The sequence below is a fragment of the Drosophila willistoni genome, unplaced genomic scaffold (genome assembly GCF_018902025.1).
Source record: "Drosophila willistoni isolate 14030-0811.24 unplaced genomic scaffold, UCI_dwil_1.1 Seg216.1, whole genome shotgun sequence".
Classification (NCBI taxonomy): Eukaryota; Metazoa; Arthropoda; class Insecta; order Diptera; family Drosophilidae; genus Drosophila; species Drosophila willistoni.
Window position 1 is genome coordinate 6,777 of NW_025814188.1, and position 20,440 is coordinate 27,216.

General features: G+C 38.6%; 1 pseudogene; it reads right to left on the reverse strand.

The window, feature by feature from the left end:
- Positions 1-9,518: 9,518 nt before the first annotated feature.
- LOC124461153 lies at positions 9,519-19,706 on the reverse strand (annotated as a pseudogene).
- Positions 19,707-20,440: the final 734 nt, after the last annotated feature.

Consider the following 20,440-nt stretch of genomic DNA (forward strand, 5'->3'; position numbering starts at 1 on the left):
ATTTTTACGAGTGTCATCAAAAGACCTATTTCGCTATTAGACAAAAATAATTATTGAAAAAGCAAAAAAAAAAAAATGAAAACCCAAAACTACCTAGCTTCGGGCGGGGGTTGAACCAGAGTTCCGTCGATTTCAGGCAGGACCTCTACCCCTTACACCATCGAGCTGCTTGTAGACCACTCGGCGTTTTACTTATAAGTCACCAAAGCTATAACTTTAAAGCCGATTTATTAGGAAAATATAGAATAGTGCGCCGAAATATTTCACACAGCTTCAAATGACGGGGTATTCTACAACATATCCAAAATTCATCCAAATCGGTGATTCGCATACCTGAAGTTCCCCTTGTAAGTGTGGCTTTTATACGTGAGAGGGTGGTTCACTTTCGTTTTTTTTTTTTTTTTTTTAAATCTTTATTATTTGTATTGAAAATTTTCTTCTCTTCTATACGACTTGAAAACGGAATTGGAATTGGAATCTAACTCCAAAGATACGACTTGGAACGCGTGGGAATACTTTGGAATTGAAATAGAACCAAAGATACGACTTGAAACGCGTGGAAACACTTTGGAATTGGAATCTAAATGCAAAGATACGACTTGGAACAAGTGGGAATACTTTGGAATTGAAATAGAACCAAAGATACGACTTGAAACGCGTGGAAACACTTTGGAATTGGAATCTAACTCCAAAGATACGACTTGGAACGCGTGGGAATACTTTGGAATTGAAATAGAACCAAAGATACGACTTGAAACGCGTGGAAACACTTTGGAATTGGAATCTAACTCCAAAGATACGACTTGGAACGCGTGGGAATACTTTGGAATTGAAATAGAACCAAAGATACGACTTGAAACGCTTTGGAATCAGAATAAACAAAAGCGCGGAACACAAATTTTTAATAATTAAATATTATTCGATTTTTCCTCAACGTGACCCTTCAACATATATACCCCACAAAGTGCCTGCCAACCTAGGGTATATAGCACAGCTACTTTTGGTCGTTTGCTTTGTGCCGGTCTTTGGCACATGAGCTTGCAGCTGTGCTGGTATACTGCAGTTAAGCGGTACTTATGTATGCACGTATGTATGTATGTGTATAGGCTGCAAGGGGGTACCGGGATTTTGTTCGCGTTGATGGAAAAATATATTTGTGTGCGAAAAAATTAGAAATTTTTGTGGAATATATGTATGGATATGTATATGAGTATCAATATGTAAAATTTTATGTATGGAAAAATATGTATATGTATATGGATATGAATATATATATGTAAAATTTTATGTATGGAAAATATGTATATATATGTGTGTGTATGGATATGTAAAATGTTGGAGTATATGTATTTAAAATTTTTTTTTTTTATATTTTCTTTTGCTGTGTCTAACCGATATGCCCCAACTTTATAGGGTGTCGCGGGACACCAGAAATGTCTAAGTGTGGCTTTTATACGTGAGAGGGTGGTTCACTTTGGTTTTTTTTTTTTTTAAATCTTTATTAGTTGTATTGAAAATTTTCTTCTCTTCGTTGAAACCACCTTTCACTGCGCGCACACTTTTCCCAGGAGTGGACTGTATTTGCACAAAACCTTTATTTTTGGATTTAATGTAGCACTGGATAAATTTGTAATTTTTTGTCACATTTACACACTCTGCATGCATATATATATTTTATATGTAGGAGATCACTTTTAATTTCGTAGGTTTGATTCACTGCATACATACATACATATGTGTTAATATTTTTTTTGAAATTGCGAAAAAATATATATTGGAAATAGGCAAATAAAATATGGCGCCTTATATACTTGGCCTATATATGCCAAAGTGCGAGGAAAAAAAACTTGAAGTGGGCGAACCAATATGGCGCCTTATGTACTGGACACATATATATGTATGAAAATTTGGGGACCAAAATTTTCTCTCCTTTGAGGAGGAAAAATTTGCGCGAAAGTAATTTTACTTGGATTAGGAGAATCAAGGGCAACAATTATATGTATGTGAGTATGGGTACGGATGCTGGAGGCATGTACATGTACTCATATACCTATAATTTGGAAAAAATTACTTAGCTTGAAATATGGATGAAATTCCACCGATGCTAATGCTTCGGGAGGATCTTAGCTTACTTAAGAGCAAGCCCCGCTTGGAGCGAAGTGTGGGGAGTTCTTTTGTGGGGAGAGCGATGGGCATCATCGGGAGAGCGGCGCGAGGTGAAAGCTTCCGCCTCCTTTAACCCTTGTGTTGCCCGGTTGGGCATAAACAATTTAGTTTAAATTTGACATTTAAAATTGTATTTATTGAATCATTTAAAAATTTGCTGGGAATATTTAATATATAACTATTTATGTATCTATGTGTGTACCTATAGATGAAGGGTTAATTTTCGTGTGTGTGTGTGTGTGTCTGTTTGTGTTGGTATCATGCTTGGTAATAAATTACATATTATATTTGTATTTAATTTACTTTTTATTCTCTTTTTGTGTTTTTTTTTTAAGATTTTGTAGTAATGCTGGAGGGAAGTAGGGAGAGGGGGGTGCGCGCTCAAATAACTAATGGAACAATTTCTTTTTTTTTTAACATTTTTGTATATATGTATAGCTAAGTTAATTGTAGATGAAGTTCTTAATTTTTTTAATTTTCGCCAAGAAACATAAATGAAACAGAAAATATTTTTGTTTCGGTATTAAATACCGTTTCGATTGGGTATATATGTGTATCTCTGTGTGTGTTTTTCGTTGTTTGTATGTATGTATGTATGTGTGTGTGTGTGTGCAACGAATAAGAACTTAAAAATTAGTTAGGCGGATCCTTAGTATATATATTTATTATTTATATAAATTGAATTTAAACCGGCTCGAGGTCAATCTTACAAAAGAAGATTATTTCAAAGGTAACACACAAAAAGGTGAGCAGGTTGTCTGTATAGCTATTTCAAGAACTACCAAGTTCTATCATCAGCAGACTTTGCTAAAGAACTCCAGAATTGCAATAGCCATACCATGTCTTCAACGCTAAAACTAGTTGGGAATTACATTGCCAACTAAATGAAGCGAAAAAAGCTGGCGAAGCCTACAATACCGAAGACCACCTTTTGTGCATTACCCTTAGGCGCTATGAAATATTAGTGTAAGAGCTTCGCCCTTAACAAACTAAATTCAAGACCTGTTTCTTTTTATACACGGTATATTGTACCATATAGAAAAAGGGGTTTTTTTGGAATAAAAATTCCAAAAATAACGGCGTGCCTTCCGTTAGTGTTATCTGGTTAGAGATTGCGACCTATTGAAATTTAAATTGAATTTAAACCGGCTCGAGGTCAATCTTACAAAAGAAGATTATTTCAAAGGTAACACACAAAAAGGTGAGCAGGTTGTCTGTATAGCTATTTCAAGAACTACCAAGTTCTATCATCAGCAGACTTTGCTAAAGAACTCCAGAATTGCAATAGCCATACCATGTCTTCAACGCTAAAACTAGTTGGGAATTACATTGCCAACTAAATGAAGCGAAAAAAGCTGGCGAAGCCTACAATACCGAAGACCACCTTTTGTGCATTACCCTTAGGCGCTATGAAATATTAGTGTAAGAGCTTCGCCCTTAACAAACTAAATTCAAGACCTGTTTCTTTTTATACACGGTATATTGTACCATATAGAAAAAGGGGTTTTTTTGGAATAAAAATTCCAAAAATAACGGCGTGCCTTCCGTTAGTGTTATCTGGTTAGAGATTGCGACCTATTGAAATTTAAATTGAATTTAAACCGGCTCGAGGTCAATCTTACAAAAGAAGATTATTTCAAAGGTAACACACAAAAAGGTGAGCAGGTTGTCTGTATAGCTATTTCAAGAACTACCAAGTTCTATCATCAGCAGACTTTGCTAAAGAACTCCAGAATTGCAATAGCCATACCATGTCTTCAACGCTAAAACTAGTTGGGAATTAACCTGCTCACCTAATATTTCATAGCGCCTAAGGGTAATGCACAAAAGGTGGTCTTCGGTATTGTAGGCTTCGCCAGCTTTTTTCGCTTCATTTAGTTGGCAATGTAATTCCCAACTAGTTTTAGCGTTGAAGACATGGTATGGCTATTGCAATTCTGGAGTTCTTTAGCAAAGTCTGCTGATGATAGAACTTGGTAGTTCTTGAAATAGCTATACAGACAACCTGCTCACCTTTTTGTGTGTTACCTTTGAAATAATCTTCTTTTGTAAGATTGACCTCGAGCCGGTTTAAATTCAATTTAAATTTCAATAGGTCGCAATCTCTAACCATATTATTTATATATTTATTAAATTTATTTACAGATTTTACACAAAAAAACCTAAACTGGCTTTTCTTTGGTTCGTTAATAACTTTAACGCTCAAGTGAAAAGAGAGAGAGAGAGAGAGAGAGAGAGAGAGAGATAGTGGGGAACAGAGAAAGAGATAGAGCAGGGTTGATTTTGCAGAGAGAGAATTAAGAAATATTTGATAACAATTAAAGTTGTAGTTGATTTTCATTGCGATTATAAATTATATTTGAATCATATCGTATCTATATGCTAAATCTAACACATACTAAATTAGTATGTGGCTAGAAGTATAAGTAGTTTATCTAGTTTTCTCTAAATATTCCTTTTTATACCATACACCCATAGGGTGAAATGGTATATTAAAGTCGCCAAAATGTATGTAACAGGCAGAAGGAAGCATCTCCGACCCCACAAAGTATATATATTCTTGATCAGGATCAACAACCGAGTCGATCTAGCCATGTCCGTCTGTCCGTCCGTCTGTCCGTCCGTCTGTCCGTCCGTCCGTCTGTCCGTATGAACACCTAGATCTCGGAGACTGTAAGAGCTAGAGCCACCAAATTTGGTATGTAGACTCGTGTAGTATGTAGAGTGATCAAGTTTATTTCAAATTTTTGCCACGCCCCTTTCCGCCCCCGCAATTTAAAAAAAGCGTTTATCTCAAAAACTTTTCCAGCTAGAGCCACCATATTTGGTATGTATATTCGCTTAGTAAATGCACACATTTTGTTTGTATGGAAACTTTGCCACGACCTTTTCCGCCCCCGTAATTTGAAAAACTTGATTATCTCCCGTATTTTTTTACCTTATGCAACCAAATTTGGCACACTTAAATTTAATACTCATATCTAGCAAAATACCAAATTTGATCAAAAGAAATCGGACAGAAAACAGTCGAGTTATGCATATAAACGTTTTTTCATAAGGCCGGAGTTGGCCGTTGGCTGGTGGCCAATGTGGCCAGGGATGAGTTGCAGCCAATCCAAGTCCAGAATATTTTCATAGGTTTCGCTGTAGATGATTAAAAAGTATAGCGCGAAGAGAAGTGGCAGAAAGATGAGGAGAGATAAGGTGAGAAAGGTTGTTAAAAGATTGGCAAAGAACACGAAGAGTTTCGTGAAGAGAGTAGTTAGTCAGACATCTACTAAGGTGAATAGGAAAAAAGTTTCTGGTCCGACGTGAGGGAACACAAAAATACAGCGTATCTAGTAAATTGGTAGAAATGACTTCGCCGTTGACTAGTTTATGGAGAAAGAGAATGCCAAAAACAAGCCTACGGTTATAAAGTGAAGGAAGATTAATAAGAAGAAGTCTGTCAGAATAAAAAGGTAGGCGAAGACCCGGGTCCCAATTTAGACCGCGTAGCGCAAACTTAAGGAATAGCTTCTGTACCGATTCAATACTACGCTGGTGAACATCATATTGCGGGTTCCACACTGGCGAGCAATATTCTAGAGTAGGGCGAACTAACGAAGTGTATAAAACCTTTGTTACATAGGGATCATCAAATTCTTTGGCCCAACGTTTAATGAGGCCGAGAAGGCTGCTTGCTCTGTTGACAATTGAAGAAATATGAACATTAAATGAAAGTTTAGGGTCAAACATAACGCCTAAGTCTTTGAATGATGGAACACAATCTAACAGAACAGACTTAATAGAGTAATGAGCTAGGAGCGGAGACAAACGACTGAAAGTCATAAAAGAACACTTAGAGGCATTAAGGTGTAATTTATTAACGTGGCACCAATCACAGAACGCATCGAGATCTGATTGCAAGTACTGTTGGAAAGAAGGATCATTATAGGAATAACAAATCTTGACGTCATCCGCAAACATGAGCACGCGTGAATGCGCCAAGGCCAAAGGCAAATCATTTATAAACAATGTAAATAATAGTGGGCCCAGATGACTGCCTTGGGGTACACCTGACGTAACTCGAACAGTTTTAGATATCGAGGAACGAAAAGACACCTTTTGGGTTCTGCCAATAAGATACGACTTTAACCAACCCAATAATTTTGGTGAAAAACCCATGATGTTAAGTTTCGCGAGAAGCAAAGAATGATCAACCGTATCAAAAGCCTTACTGAAGTCAGTATAAATAACATCAGTTTGACACTTTTTACGGAAGCCATGGTGTACAAGGGTAGTCAATTCTAAAAGGTTGGTAAGCGACGAACGACCTTTCATGAAACCATGCTGACAAGGAGAAATAGTGGATCTGGATAGATGTTGAAGAGAAGACGTAATAATTTTCTCAAACAGTTTAGGTATTGCCGAAAGTTTGGCAATGCCACGGTAGTTGGAAACATCCGATTTGCTACCCTTTTTAAAAAGCGGAATAATAAATGACTCCTTCCAAATATCAGGAAATCTACAAGTCTCACTCGATATAAAGAATAACCGAGCTAAAGGCTTAGATAGAGAAATAGAACACATTTTAAGGATGCAACTAGGTATATCATCAGGCCCGGGAACGAAGGAAGACTTCATAGATGACAAGCTAGAGAGAATACAGTCTTCAGTAATACTGGGAAAAAACATACAATTTAAATGTGGGATTGAAAAGGGATAGGGGTGGGATCCGAAACAGTAGTAGAATATGTCGACTGAAAAAATTTAGCAAACAGATCTGCAATATCTAAATCATTATTAGCAGACTGGTCGTTAAGTCTGAAGGTGGAAGGTAGGACATTAGAGCGTCTTTTGGAATTGACAAAGTTGTAAAATCTTTTGGGGTTATTATAAAATTTAGCCTTACAGCGAACGAGATAATTGTTGTAGCATTGAGTATTTAAGAGACAAAATTGAGATTTGGCTATACAATAATTTGCATAGTCAAGTCGCGAACCAGTTTTTTTAAATCTTTTAAAATATCTCGATTTAATGTTACGAAGATTAGAGAGCCTACGTGTGAACCAGACTGGCGAGCTGGAGACGGTAGAGACATTCTCATAAGGAACGCATTTATCAATTAGAGAATTAAGAGCAGAATAGAAAAACTTCACTGCACAATCTATATCGCAGCACTCAAATAGAAACGACCAATCAAAAGAGAAAATAAGGCTGTTAAGAAGATTGAAATTTGTTTTACGAAAACATCTACGACGAGAATTTGAGATGTTTTTAAATAAATTAGTAACGGAATTGTAAGAAATAGTAACTTCAATGGTAGGATGATAAGGATCTTCAGGTTTCACTAGTGGCTGTGTTTGCGATACAGCACTAACAGTGGGATCAGAGACAAAAACAAGATCAAGGATTCTTTTAGAACAGTTAAGGAAAGAATTCAACTGATATAGTGGACATTCAAGTAGGCTATCAAGAAAAACATGTTGAGATGAAGGAATTAAGAAAGATAGATTATCATCAACAAGCCAAAAAAAATTAGGCAAGTTAAAATCACCTAAAACTATAAGAACATCACGATCTTTAAGACGACCAAAAATAGTTCGTAAAGCATCAGCATGGTGCACGTAGATCATGATATCAGAAGCTGGAGGAATATAAGAACAAAAGATATATAGGCTAAAGTTAGAACATGTAACTTCGACGCAAATAAACTCAATACCTAAGGGGAGATCAATCGGCACCACACTTGAAGACAGATTCGAGTTTACAGCAATGAGTACTCCACCGCCACGACGACCAACACGATCAAGCCTATAAGAAATAAAATTATTAGAAAGAATTTCATTATCTAGAACAGAGGAGTTAAGCCAAGTTTCAGAGAAAGCTAATATGTCAGCTTAAAAGGTTTGGCTATCACAGAAAAGGTTCGACAGCTTGGTAAGAAGTCCTCTTACATTTTGATAATGAATGCAAAGACTAGACGTTATTAGTTTTTTGAAGCAGAAGATAAAGTAGGAAGGTGGACAGGCAACGGACGAGAGCGCTTATTGGGCGCAAACTCGTGTACAACTAGGCCCTCTGGCCAAAAATTAGGGTCAACCATAGCTGAGAAGTACTCATTTGGTACTGTAATTTTAAAAGAGGAGATTTCGCGAGGCCTAGAAAACTTAAACTTTTGAATTAAAACCTTAGCAGGGCAAATATTACCACAGACGACTCAGAAGTATCTGGAGCAAGCCTAGAAATAAATAATTGTTTGCGATGAGGCATTACAGTTAGTGGAGGCGGAGGAGCATTGGGATCCGCAAGTGATTGAGAGCCGGCATGATCCTGTGATTGATCAGAGTTCCCGTGAGGGATAGATTGAGGTACACCAGGGCTTGTAATGGGTACTTCAATCTGAAAGAAGAGCATAAAGAGGGACAAGAAGATGGTGTAGGCGAAAGTAAAATCGGAGAGGAAGTAATAGAGAGAGCTGGCGACTGCTTACGAGGCAACTCAAGGGTACATTTCTTGTGCAATTTCTCAGAAGGTGGAACAAATTTGAATTGCGACAATAATTGAACGCTAGAGTCACACTCGTTTGACAGCTGTTTGGCCAGTTTGTTTAAAGAAAGAAACCTTAAACGAAGATCCCTATACATACGGCTAAAATCAAGCTGCTGGCTGGCACAAGATGGGCAAGTCCAGCGCATTAAGCCAAGCTCAGGCTTAGACACAGACAAACCAGAAAATTTGTCGTAGTCGCGGCCATTGAGGCCAGCACATTTTAAGTGAATAAGATTATCGCAGAGCCAACAAGATATTGCTCTATACTGATCATCAAAACGATCAGAATGTTTGCAATTAGGTAGACAACAAGCCATTAAAAAGCCGAAAGAAAGGCAAAAAAAATTATATATATATAAGAATATATAGAAAAATTAAATTCACAGCACAAAGATAATTATTGATAAATAATCAATAATTACAAATAAAACAAAGAGATAGCTAGAGTGCACAGCACAACAGAGAGTGCAAGAACAGTTATAAGCCGAGCTTTGAGAGGCGGCCTTACAAAAGTGATTACGCGGAAGAGAAGCTAAGCACAAGCACAAAGCAGAGAGAACAACAAAGCCAATAGCACTGATGGTATAATGGGGGCGATGAGGGGAGCAACTGCAGAAGCAATGACGAAAGAGAAAAAAAAATATGTAAATGCACCAAACACTAATCACGAAAAAGAAAAAACTGTTTAAACTGATTAATTTGGCGAATTATGGAAATAAAACACAAGGGAGTCAAGCGAACAACACCAGCGGAAGTGTAAACAAATTAAGCACAATTAAAAATTGAGAAAAAACAATAAATATTAATAAAAACTCAGGAGCTATGCAAAAACACGACCGTCACGTCAGAGAGCAGAAAGCTAGAGTGCCCATTTGGGCACACTGACTGCTGTCATAGAGTGACATCTTGAGACGTTTGCATTTAGCACGGCGATTCTTGAACCAGAAGTGCACATTCTTGCTCTCCAGGCCGGGGAATTTTTGCCTAAAAAGATGCCAAACAAAAACGAAAGAACACGAAATATGTTAGCAAAGGGTCTTACTGGATTGGGTTCTCGTTGATGCTCACCTGTAGGGCATGGTGTTCAAGTCCTCAGTGTATTTGAGTATCAAATTGTGCGACGGATGCGTGTTCATGGCAAACCATTGCTCCAATTTGGGCACTTCGGTGACCGGATTGATGAAAGTGCGATTCCTTTTGCGTCGCTCCTCATTCCAGATGCTCGAGAGATTGAGCCCGGCCCCGGTAAGAGCATTCGGTTGCATACCAGCCGCAGCTGCTGCAGCTGCCGCCGCCGCAGCTGCCGCCTGGCCAAATGCTGTAATGGCTCATGTACATGAAGGATTGCGAGAACATCGAATTGGGTACCATGGGAAAGGGCAATTGTTGATCCTTGTGCGAGGCGGCCACCAAATTGCCATCCATGGCCGCCGAGGGGGAACGAAATTCATCCAAATGACTGGCATCGTTCTCATTGTCATTGTCCTCCAAGTCATCGTCATCCATATCCAGATCATCTTCCTCCTCTTTGGGTGTGCTGCGGCATTTCGGGGTGGTCAACTCATTCTCATTGTTGTTGTGATTGAGAGCCGAATCATCGGGTAATTGCTCATGATCCTGCTCGTTATGTCCACCTTCCGTATGCTTGGAAATGTCATCCTTGTGCTCTTCATTGGATTTCTCCTGCTGCTGTTGCTGTTGGCGTTCGTCCCTATGCACATTGCCATTGATCACATCGCTAATTTCACTCTTAGCTCTTGTGGGTGCTGTGGCCTCATCGTCATCGTGCTCCTCATCGCCATCCATGAGCGGGGAATTCCGATTCGTCTCGTGGGTGGTCAGGGAGAGCGGCAATTCTGGAGTATTTGACCGACTCACAGGCGCCTCCTCATCCATATCATTGGAATGCTGGGACATGGTATCAATATCTTCTGATTTCAAGCTCATGGGACTCTTGAGATAATCATGCGACTTGCCCGACAGATTGCCCATGCTCATGCTGGGCTGGCTACCAGCACTCGAGCTGGAGTTCTGCCCTAATTGGGCTCCATGATGCTGACTCAGATAACCGTTCATGGCCGCGTGTCCCAGGGCACTCATTGTGGTGGTCACATTGCCCCTCATCTCGGCCCGTTTCTGGGCTGCGCGAGCATTCTTAAACCAGTAGACCACATTATTGACATCCAAAGGCTTGCGACCTCGACACGACTCCAAGGCATTCAATTGCACCACATAATTCTGAATATGCTGGCGTGAAAGATGGGGATTCTCTTGGAACCATTTCTGAAATTTGGGCAACTCCATTTCCGGATCGAAACTGGTTCGCATGCGAGTCTTCTAATTGGCATACTCAGGAAGAGCATGTGATCCTCCATGATGATGATGATGATGATGTATCGAAGGATGCATGGCCGGATGCATAGATGGATGTACAAGCATGCCAGAATGATGACCGGGACCAGCAGCCACACCCCCAGCCCCACCCTGTCCAACACTGGGATGATAGGCAGCGGCCACTGCCTCATTGGCCAGCAACAAACTCTCTCGGCTGCCCATGGAACCGGCATGAGCTGCTGCTGCGGCAGCCGCAGCCATTGCTGCAGTGCCCACTCCCACAAGAAAATCGACCAATTCATTGGGTCCTGCCCCCACCGGCACAGCAGACGGCGCTGTCATGAAGGGCAACATTTTGGGGGTCATGGCTGTGGCCTGGGGAGAGAGTTGATTTGACCACCATTGATCGAATTTGCGACGCAAATCATCCGATATATCCCCACCGGGCATGGCATATGTATTCTGATGCGAACTGCGACAAATCTGTGAGAGCGTTACCTACAAAGATACAAAGGAAAAGACACATGGAAAAGCATTACAAAAGGGTCAAAAAGAGGGACAGGTTGGGAATGTATTATATAGTTATTAATGATATTTTGGAGACTTTCTTTTTCTATTGTTACAGAAGGTTAACTCAGTTTATAACAAGAGCCCTAGAGATTTAACTCCTTGAACTTCTAAAACGATTTCTGATTTACTCAATTCTGCCAAGACAAAACTTAAGCTAAGGCCATAAATAATAGTTGAGACTTTCGAAAATTCTTTTAGTTTATTTTATCTTTCATTTGGTTGTTTTGCAACAATGTTATGGGTAGGTAACCGATAGATAGATATCATATGGCAACAGCTAGATAGATATTGCATATATAACAGACAGAAAACCCCTTTCACCACCGCCCCTCCTCCCTCCCCGCCATCCAAAACCAACTGATATTAACTGACGCTTTGTTACTTTGCCACTCCGTGCTGTCCGCACTGTCTGCGCTTCTTCTATATAGAGAGATAGATAGATAGGTAGATAGTCTCCCTCCGATAGGCAACGACATAGCAGCTTATGCGATTAAAATTGAATTTAACAAATAGTGAAACAGACTACTTGTGTTCGTGGTATATACAGATACAGATAGATATTTCCAATTCACTAGGGGCCCCAATATTACGGCTACCGATGAATTAAATGCTCAAAAAAAGATATGGCTTTCTGCTCTATTCTACACTAGTCCACCAATACTCTCTCTCTGTCACTCTCCTCCGCCTGCTCCTGCAAGCTTTACTCTGCTCGTCACCCAAATACGTGAGCTTCTGCTCATGGACATAGAATAGATAATGTCTCTATGAGTTGGCTGGTCGGTTGGTTGGTATTTGCTATCAGCTAAGGAGGCGCCCCAAATCACTTAAGCTGCTCGAAACACACTCACACACACACACACACACACACAGAAAGGGTGGTATGAAAGAAGGGTGAGGTGTGGGATGGGGTGGTATGGGACAGACACCTAATTGTAAATAAAATGGGTTGACGCGTTGTCTTATGCCGACTTTGGGGTTCGGGGGTATTACTAAATTGATTTTCCTATCGCGTATTTGTTATTAGAGAGAGACAAAGAGCCAGAGAGGGAGTGAGAGGGAGGAAGAGACTGCTTTGCTAATATTAATCAGGGCCAATAAAACTCTAGTCACAATATCAATTGAAGGGTATTTCGGGCCGTGATTTCTGTTTGATGATGATAGTGAGGGTGATTTATGATCCAAATGCAATGATATCAATCGTAAGCAAAAGCACGAGGAGAAGCCGCTGACTAGCCTGGGTTCCCCTCACCACCATCACACCCACACACATAGTCCAATGTGGGTCATGTGAGTGCAGTAACGAAAGGAACGCCACACGATCATGATGGGCTAAGTCGTAATAAACCAATGGTAGGTAGGTTAAATCTTTAATTTGCCAAAAATAACTTTTGCATTTGCTGCAATCTTCATTAAAATTGAAATTTAATGAAATATGCCTTAAGATTATCTGTAGGAGATAGAAGCCTCCCATTCAAGTGATAGAGACTTACTCTATCTTATGTTGGGTGGTTAAAAAGAGTCCAAACAGAGAGACCACTTGAAAAGCATTGAATGAATATAAGTGAAAATAATGATTTTGGTATTAGGTAAATACTGTGTCTAAGACAAAAGTTAACTAGCTGTAAGCCTATCAGACTTTAGATATAGACATACATATATGTATACAGTAGAATCCGGTTATAACGATTCCGCTTATAACGTCCGACCGGTTATAGCGACAAAGTTCGATGAGTTTCGTCCCAATACAAACCTTTATGAAAGGGCCTCAGGTTAGTACGTCTTCCGAATATAACGTCGGTCCCTTAAGCGTCGTTTTAGCCGGATTCTACTGTAGTACTCTTCCTATATCCCAACTACTTCCATAATTAAAAAGAAGTAAGTATTATCAAAAATACTTATCCCAAATTTAGCTTACTAAAACAGAACACATGACTAAATGAGTGTCAAACTAGCAGCCAAATAACTTGTGAATAAGGTCCTTAATATCCTTTTACAGTTTCAACAATTCTTATTAAACTGACATGATTTTTGCTAGCTTTTGAATTACAAGCACAGTTGAATTTGAGAATAAATCCTTGAGCCTAAATCTCATTTCCTTTGGAATAGTTTCATAAGCCTTTCAAGCTGATTTCAATAAAGTGAAATGAACAGACAACGAGATATAAATACAGAGAAAGTGAACCAAATAAATGAACTCGAACTCGAAACTCACTCGCAGGCTTAACAAGGCAACAAATTTTTGCTTTGTAGTCATTATCAAAACATTTACCAAATGATTTTCATATGCAAAGATGCAAATAGAGAGAGGGAGAAATAAGGGCGAGGTGAAGAAAGAAATACAACTTCATGTGTGTGTGTGTGTCGGTGTGTGTGTATGTATGTCTTTATGCTCACTTGCCGCAAATTAGCGGTTTGAGTTTCGAGAGTTTTGCCAAAAGTTTTTAGCTACTTTTCAAGACGACAACGGATAATATCCTAGACTCGTCCTCCACTCTTTTCTCTCTCTGATTTTCTCACTCCCTCTTACTCCCTCTCTCTATCTATGTGTGGGTGTGCGCTTTGTCTCGTAAACCGCTTATAAATCATTATAGAATTTTGCCATTTCATCATGTGTCTTAGGTACTAGTTAAAATCATTCACCCTTCCCATCAAAGTGAAAGTTCAAAGTGAATGTCTAATTAGTTGCCAAAAACTTACCTCATCCAGGGGACATCCTGTAGAGCGGAGGTCAGCATGTGATTGCAGCACAAGCAATTTAAGCAATTTATCCTTGATCTCACCCAGTGGCGAGGTCTTGGCTCGAATGTATTATAAATACATCAAAGGATGACAATACGCAAAGTGATCACCGAGGTAAGCTCACCCAGTATATCACTAACTGGTATAGCCGGATTATCGGAGATCTGTTCCAATGGTATGGGTTTCCAATGTTTGATAATAAGAGAGCCTAAGAAGGAAATTTTACCTTAAGCAGATAGATATTTAAATAAGCAATTAAAACATATTTTTTCTACCCCACCCCCAAAATGTTTATATATATATTGTAATAAATTATTGTTCATGCGGTTAGCCACAGCATTTGGTTTTAAACTGCTTAAATGGAATAATTAATAAAGGCATTTTAGACCCAAATTCAGCTCCACCCCAGTCACCCCTTTTCATCCCTTTTACTGTCTAATTTGGTTGTTTTTTTTTTTTTTTTTTGCATTTAAACTAGTTTCTGTCCATTATCTACTTAAATATTATTTTTGGCAAAATATTTATTTTTTGGATCCAAATCGAAGTTGAAAATTGCAATTGCAACGAATCGGATCGAGTGATGAAGGGGGGAGGGGGGTTCTATAGTAGGCAAATAGGCTTAAAGCCCAAACCCCAGTAACATAATGGTATTATTAATTATTCCAATTATAAAAATTGTAAGCAGTGCACAAAAATGAGTAAGAGAGAGAGAGAGAGGGGAAGAGATCAGACCATATGAGAGGGGAAATAGGGTCAGAGGATTGGCGAGCCGATTGGCATTGGCGCTTTTCAATTTCTGGCATTCTGGTTGGCCCAAACTCATTCGATATAAGTCAAAAAGAACTGGCTGACCAACGAACACACACACAAAAATAAGTTCAACCCAATTATATGCGATTTTTATTGTGAGTGAGCAAGTGTGTGAGTGTGTGTGTGTGTGTGTGTGTTGGCCATGCAAATCGTTTAATTGCCATGAAACCTCATTTGAGGGCGAATTGGCATTAAAAATAAATACATCAATTGTGTATGTAAGTAGGGAAAAAAAGTTGAAAAACTGGTTGAAAAGGCACCCAACAAATGAGGGATAAGTTGTAATTCATTAAATAATCACAATAAAAATAATAATAAATGAATCATTGCAAATACATCCATGCATATTATAAAGGTAGATAAAACAATACAATCGCAAACACATTTAATATTATACACAGCAAAAAAGTTAAGAAATGTGTAGAATGGTTTTGGTTTTGGCCATGTGAGACAGTTGCTTTCACATGACCTATTGAATGCTCATCATTGAGGCAATTGGCTGGGATTCAATCAATTTACATAGAAGCATATTCTTTGGCAAGTCCTTGTTTACAGGATCAGACAAATTTGATCATACAAATTACCTATCTGTCTAGCTTTCAGAAAAGAGTTTTTGTCTTTTATTAAATAAGTTATAAACATTGTTAATATTTTTTCCAAAACCTTGCAAAATGTTTAAAAATTCAATGTGGTAAATTATATGGTTTATATTTAATAAAATATATCCTTTTTATATAAAAACCTTTCTTTTCATTTAACCTCTTCAAAATGTATTAATGATAAGTTTACGATAAACTAATAAATTAGTAATATAAAGTATTATGTACAGAATATGTATTTGTCATAGATTGAATTAGGCATTTCTAAGAATTTGAATTGTGTGCCTTCGTTTAAGGCGAATTGATCTGTGTTGAGTAATAAAAAACATGACTGATGAATAACTGTATAACACTGGAAATGTGCGATGACAGGATATACTGTCGTCGAGTGTGGCTCAGTGTGCAGTTGAGAGAAATCAGTCTCTTTTACTATTGAAATTCAACCTGAACATACGTCGAGACTCGCTGCTCAATTCTAGTGATACAAATGGAAGCCAATAATGGAAACAACGATTCAGGAATCTCTGAATCCCCCAACTCTCCGATATATTTATAAAATAAAAGGAAAATTTCTACAAAAGATTTATTTTTATCAAAACTGAGTTTTATTTTTATTTATTTTAATAAAATTACTAACTAGAATCAAATATTTTATAACTAATCTGACTGGTCTTAACATACATCAAATAAGTTGCTTATATAGAGACTTATAGTCCTGCTGATTAAGAATCTAGAATCTGCCAGAGCAGCCGAATATTCCCTAATTATATAATTCAGAGTTAAATATTTCGCTGCCAGGGCGGTCAAACAACGCGCCAAATAAAAAATAACATTTGCCAACACTGAAATTTAGCTATAGCCGATTTTTCACTTTTCAACACTGAAATCTCGAGTTGCTTAGGTAAATATTTTCTAGTTTAGATTTTTAAAGATATTTTTAAGGATAGCAAATCTCTTTCAAATATAGTTAAAAGTCAAATCTTGAACACAAAATTTGGGGAAAGGAAGGAAACAAAATCAAAGAGTTGTGTATGAATTTGTTAAGGTATTTATTAAGTGTTCAGTAAAATTTGTAAAATGAGACACATGAATAAAAAACCCAAAAACATACATAAGTAAAAAGAAGCAGCACCAAGATTAAAATAATCTCATTTTTGTTTTTGTTGTAAGTCCATCACCATTTATACAATAGCCATTTTATAAAATAGCTGGCCAAAATGTAGACTGAGCCTATGGAATAGGACAATGGATGGGAATTTTGTGTAGCGCAACCAAATAATAAACTCATTAAATCCATTATCCCTGCAACCATGATTTCGGATGTGAGTTTCGAATGGAATGGCATGGAAACGGGATGGTGTAGTGTTTCACCCGAAATGCATATGAAAAGGATTCAATGTTTAAAAGGGTATTGAATGCACCTGCCATATAGCCTATGCCGAGTGTGTGTATGTATGTGTCAGTGTGTGTGTGTTGATTTTGGTGATTTTGTGGTGAAAACTCTCGCAGAGCCTAAAGCCAACCAATGAAGCATACCACTAATTGTTGCATCATCAGCTACCATTTAAAATAAAATGCTTTCTCTTTCCAGACAAAACTTTAAGTTGCCCATCATTATCATCCACATTCTGGTCCAAGAGAAGCAGCAGACAACATAGACGGAGGATTATCCTTATTAGCATTATCAGTAGAAAAATAATCAAGACAGCCAGAGAGAAAACAAATTGAATTTAAAAAGAAGGCAAAAGCCAAGCCACAGCAGCAGCATCCATCGACAGGAATAAGGAATATTGTTTAAGAGCACAACCTTCAAACCAACTCGCAGGACCAGACATTGACTCTCTACCTCTAAGCTGACAAACGATTTCCACATAGAATTATTTCTTGTTCCCCACGAGCCACGCGGCTTAAGATTTATTAACCTGAGAATTGAAGGCAATGGAAATAATAATAATAATTCGATATGCAAGTTATCGACACGACTTTGAATATACCCTGCAAGAAGTATGAAAGTGAATGATAACCTAATGATACTCGTGTTTTTTAATGCCAAGTCAAATGTCTTTGAATTTTGTGTTAAAAATATTGGAAAAATTTTAAAATTAATAACTAACTTTGTTAAGTGAATGGATTTGGCTTTAAATTGATCTTTTATATAAATTTCTGCAATGCAGTTAAAAGTTCTTTAAGTAGGTAAGGTTATTTTATACATTTTGGAGCTATATAAAGTTGTTTTTTATAGAAAAGTCAAAAAAAACTTTGAACAAGAAAGAAATTGAAATTCTTTCTAGTAAACACAGAAAACAAAGGCATAAGGGAAGGGAACAAAATGAAAAGGAAAATGTCCCTAATTGTTAGTTTAGGAAAACTGCAAAAAACTAAGAGATTTTGAGAAGAAAAACATCATCAACTATTATATATTTTAGAGATCATACACAAGAGATTGTAAGAAAAAAGACATCATCAATTTAAATATATCATATATTTTTTTGGAACTGTACAAAAGGTCAATTTGATAAAGCATTTTCTCCTACTCTATTCTCAGCCTGATGAAAAAGCTTTTCACTATCCCAGGGTAATTTAGGTATTCTCGTTTACCACCTAATTACAGGGTATAATAATCAAATTCTGACAATCTCACTGGCCTCGTTTCTCCAGCTCTATGGTTTTTTTCTTCTCTCTCAGCATTGCCTAAATTGAATGTTGAAAATAAATGGTTATTAGCCGAAAGGGAGGATAATAACCAGAAAAGACACCCTTCTCCATTTACAAGCTGAAAATTCCAAGTTTCTTATTATATATACATTTATTTAACTATGTATATGTATGTATGAATTTTGTAATCTTTTACGAAATTTTTTAGGCGTAAAATAGTTGGCAAAGTTTTCAATGTGTTCACATATTGACCAATTGGCTGGCCGACTGGCTGACCAGCAGCAAATAATTAGAAATTTTACCTTCTTGAAGGACATCAAAACGATTTAATCCTTACATAAAACACTCGAACACACACATAGAGTAGGAGAGAGAGAGAGAGAGAGAGAGAGAGAGAGAGAAAGGAAAAGGATTATACAAAAGTTTTCCGTGCAAATATTTGTAGTTTTGTTACTCGGTTTATGTGTGTGAGTGTGTGTTTGTGGTTTTTTTTTTTTTTTTTGCAATTCGTTTATTATGAAAAGAACAACAATTAGCGATAGATTTAGGTAACAACAAAGAAAGAAAGAAAAGAAGGATAATACAGGAAGATAAGATGCCATCGGGAACCTGCGGGACTGCCGTGGGTTATTGCTTCGCAGGACGATGACGGGCTTATTATGCCCCTTCTGCGTTTCTTAGGCGTTCCAGTCGGCGGAGCGTGCCCATGGTATTTGCTGCATATATGCAGACCGCAGACCACTTCTCCTGGCTCTCAATCATTGCTGGGACCAGGTTCTCAACTGTGGGCGTCCGTCCTAGAATGGCCTCTAGTTCGAGTCTCTCTGCCGAAAATCTTGGACAGCTGAATAGAACGTGTTCCGGGTCCTCTATCATGCCATTCCGACAAAGCGTGCATTCGGGGCTACTGTCTTTGCCAAAACGGTGAAGGTATGACCTGAAGCAGCCATGACCGCTCAGAATTTGTGTTAATTCAAATGTTACTTCGCCACTTTGTCTGGAAAGTGCCATCTTCCCTTTGTAGAAGTGGACCATCTGCGTTGCCACTCCTCCATGCTCGCTCGTCTGGCCGCTGCTTTTGCTGCGCTTTTTTCCGCCTGCGTCAATGCCACGGTTTGTCTCCTAATAAAAATAAACTTCGCTTCGCGTGCTAGCAGATCGATTGGAGTCATCCCAGCTATGACCAGAGCCGCCTCGTCCGAGACAGTTCGGAAGCCACGACATACCCGAATCGCTGTCAGTCGATATGTAGACTCCATCCCGCGCCGATATGTTGATTGCTCCATCGCGGATACCCATACAGGTGCATCATATAGCATGACCGACCTTAGTACCGACGCTAGCAGTAGCCGTTGCATTTGTCTTGGGCCCTGTTGTTGAGCAGGATGCGATTTATAGCTCGCCCAATGTCCGCAGCTTTTATGTTGGCATGATCCAAATGCTCTCTAAAGCTGAGTCTGGTGTCCAGCATCACTCCCAGGTATTTTATTGCCCTTATCGATTCAATCGTGCGGGTCTCAAGTGAGATTTTCGCCCTTTCAACAGTTTTCCCGGCTGCTTATTAGCACAGCCTTGTTTTGTGGTCTGCAAGTTGAAGTCCTGAGTTGGCTAGCCACTGCTTCACCATTTTCGCCGCCTCTGCAGTTTTCTCCTCTGCTTCGTGGATGTGTTTCGCAACCGAGGTAAGCGCCACATCGTCAGCAAAACCAATGATTTGCGTGCCAGGTGGTAGAGACAGCCGCAAGACCCCATCATACATTATGTTCCACAATAGTGGCCCAAAACCGAGCCCTGTGGAACTCCTCCTTGTACCAAGTGTATTTTTGAGCCGCCTTGTGTGCTATATCGCAGTATTCGGTTTCTAAAATAGTCCTCATTAAGATAATTAGATACTCAGGAACTTGAAATGAACTCAAAGCATGTAGAATTCTGCTCCAATTCGCCGAGTTGAACGCATTCTTGACGTCAAGTGTGGTCACCAGACAATATTTTTTACTGCCACCTTCCACAGTAGTCCTCGATGGCTTTGCTAG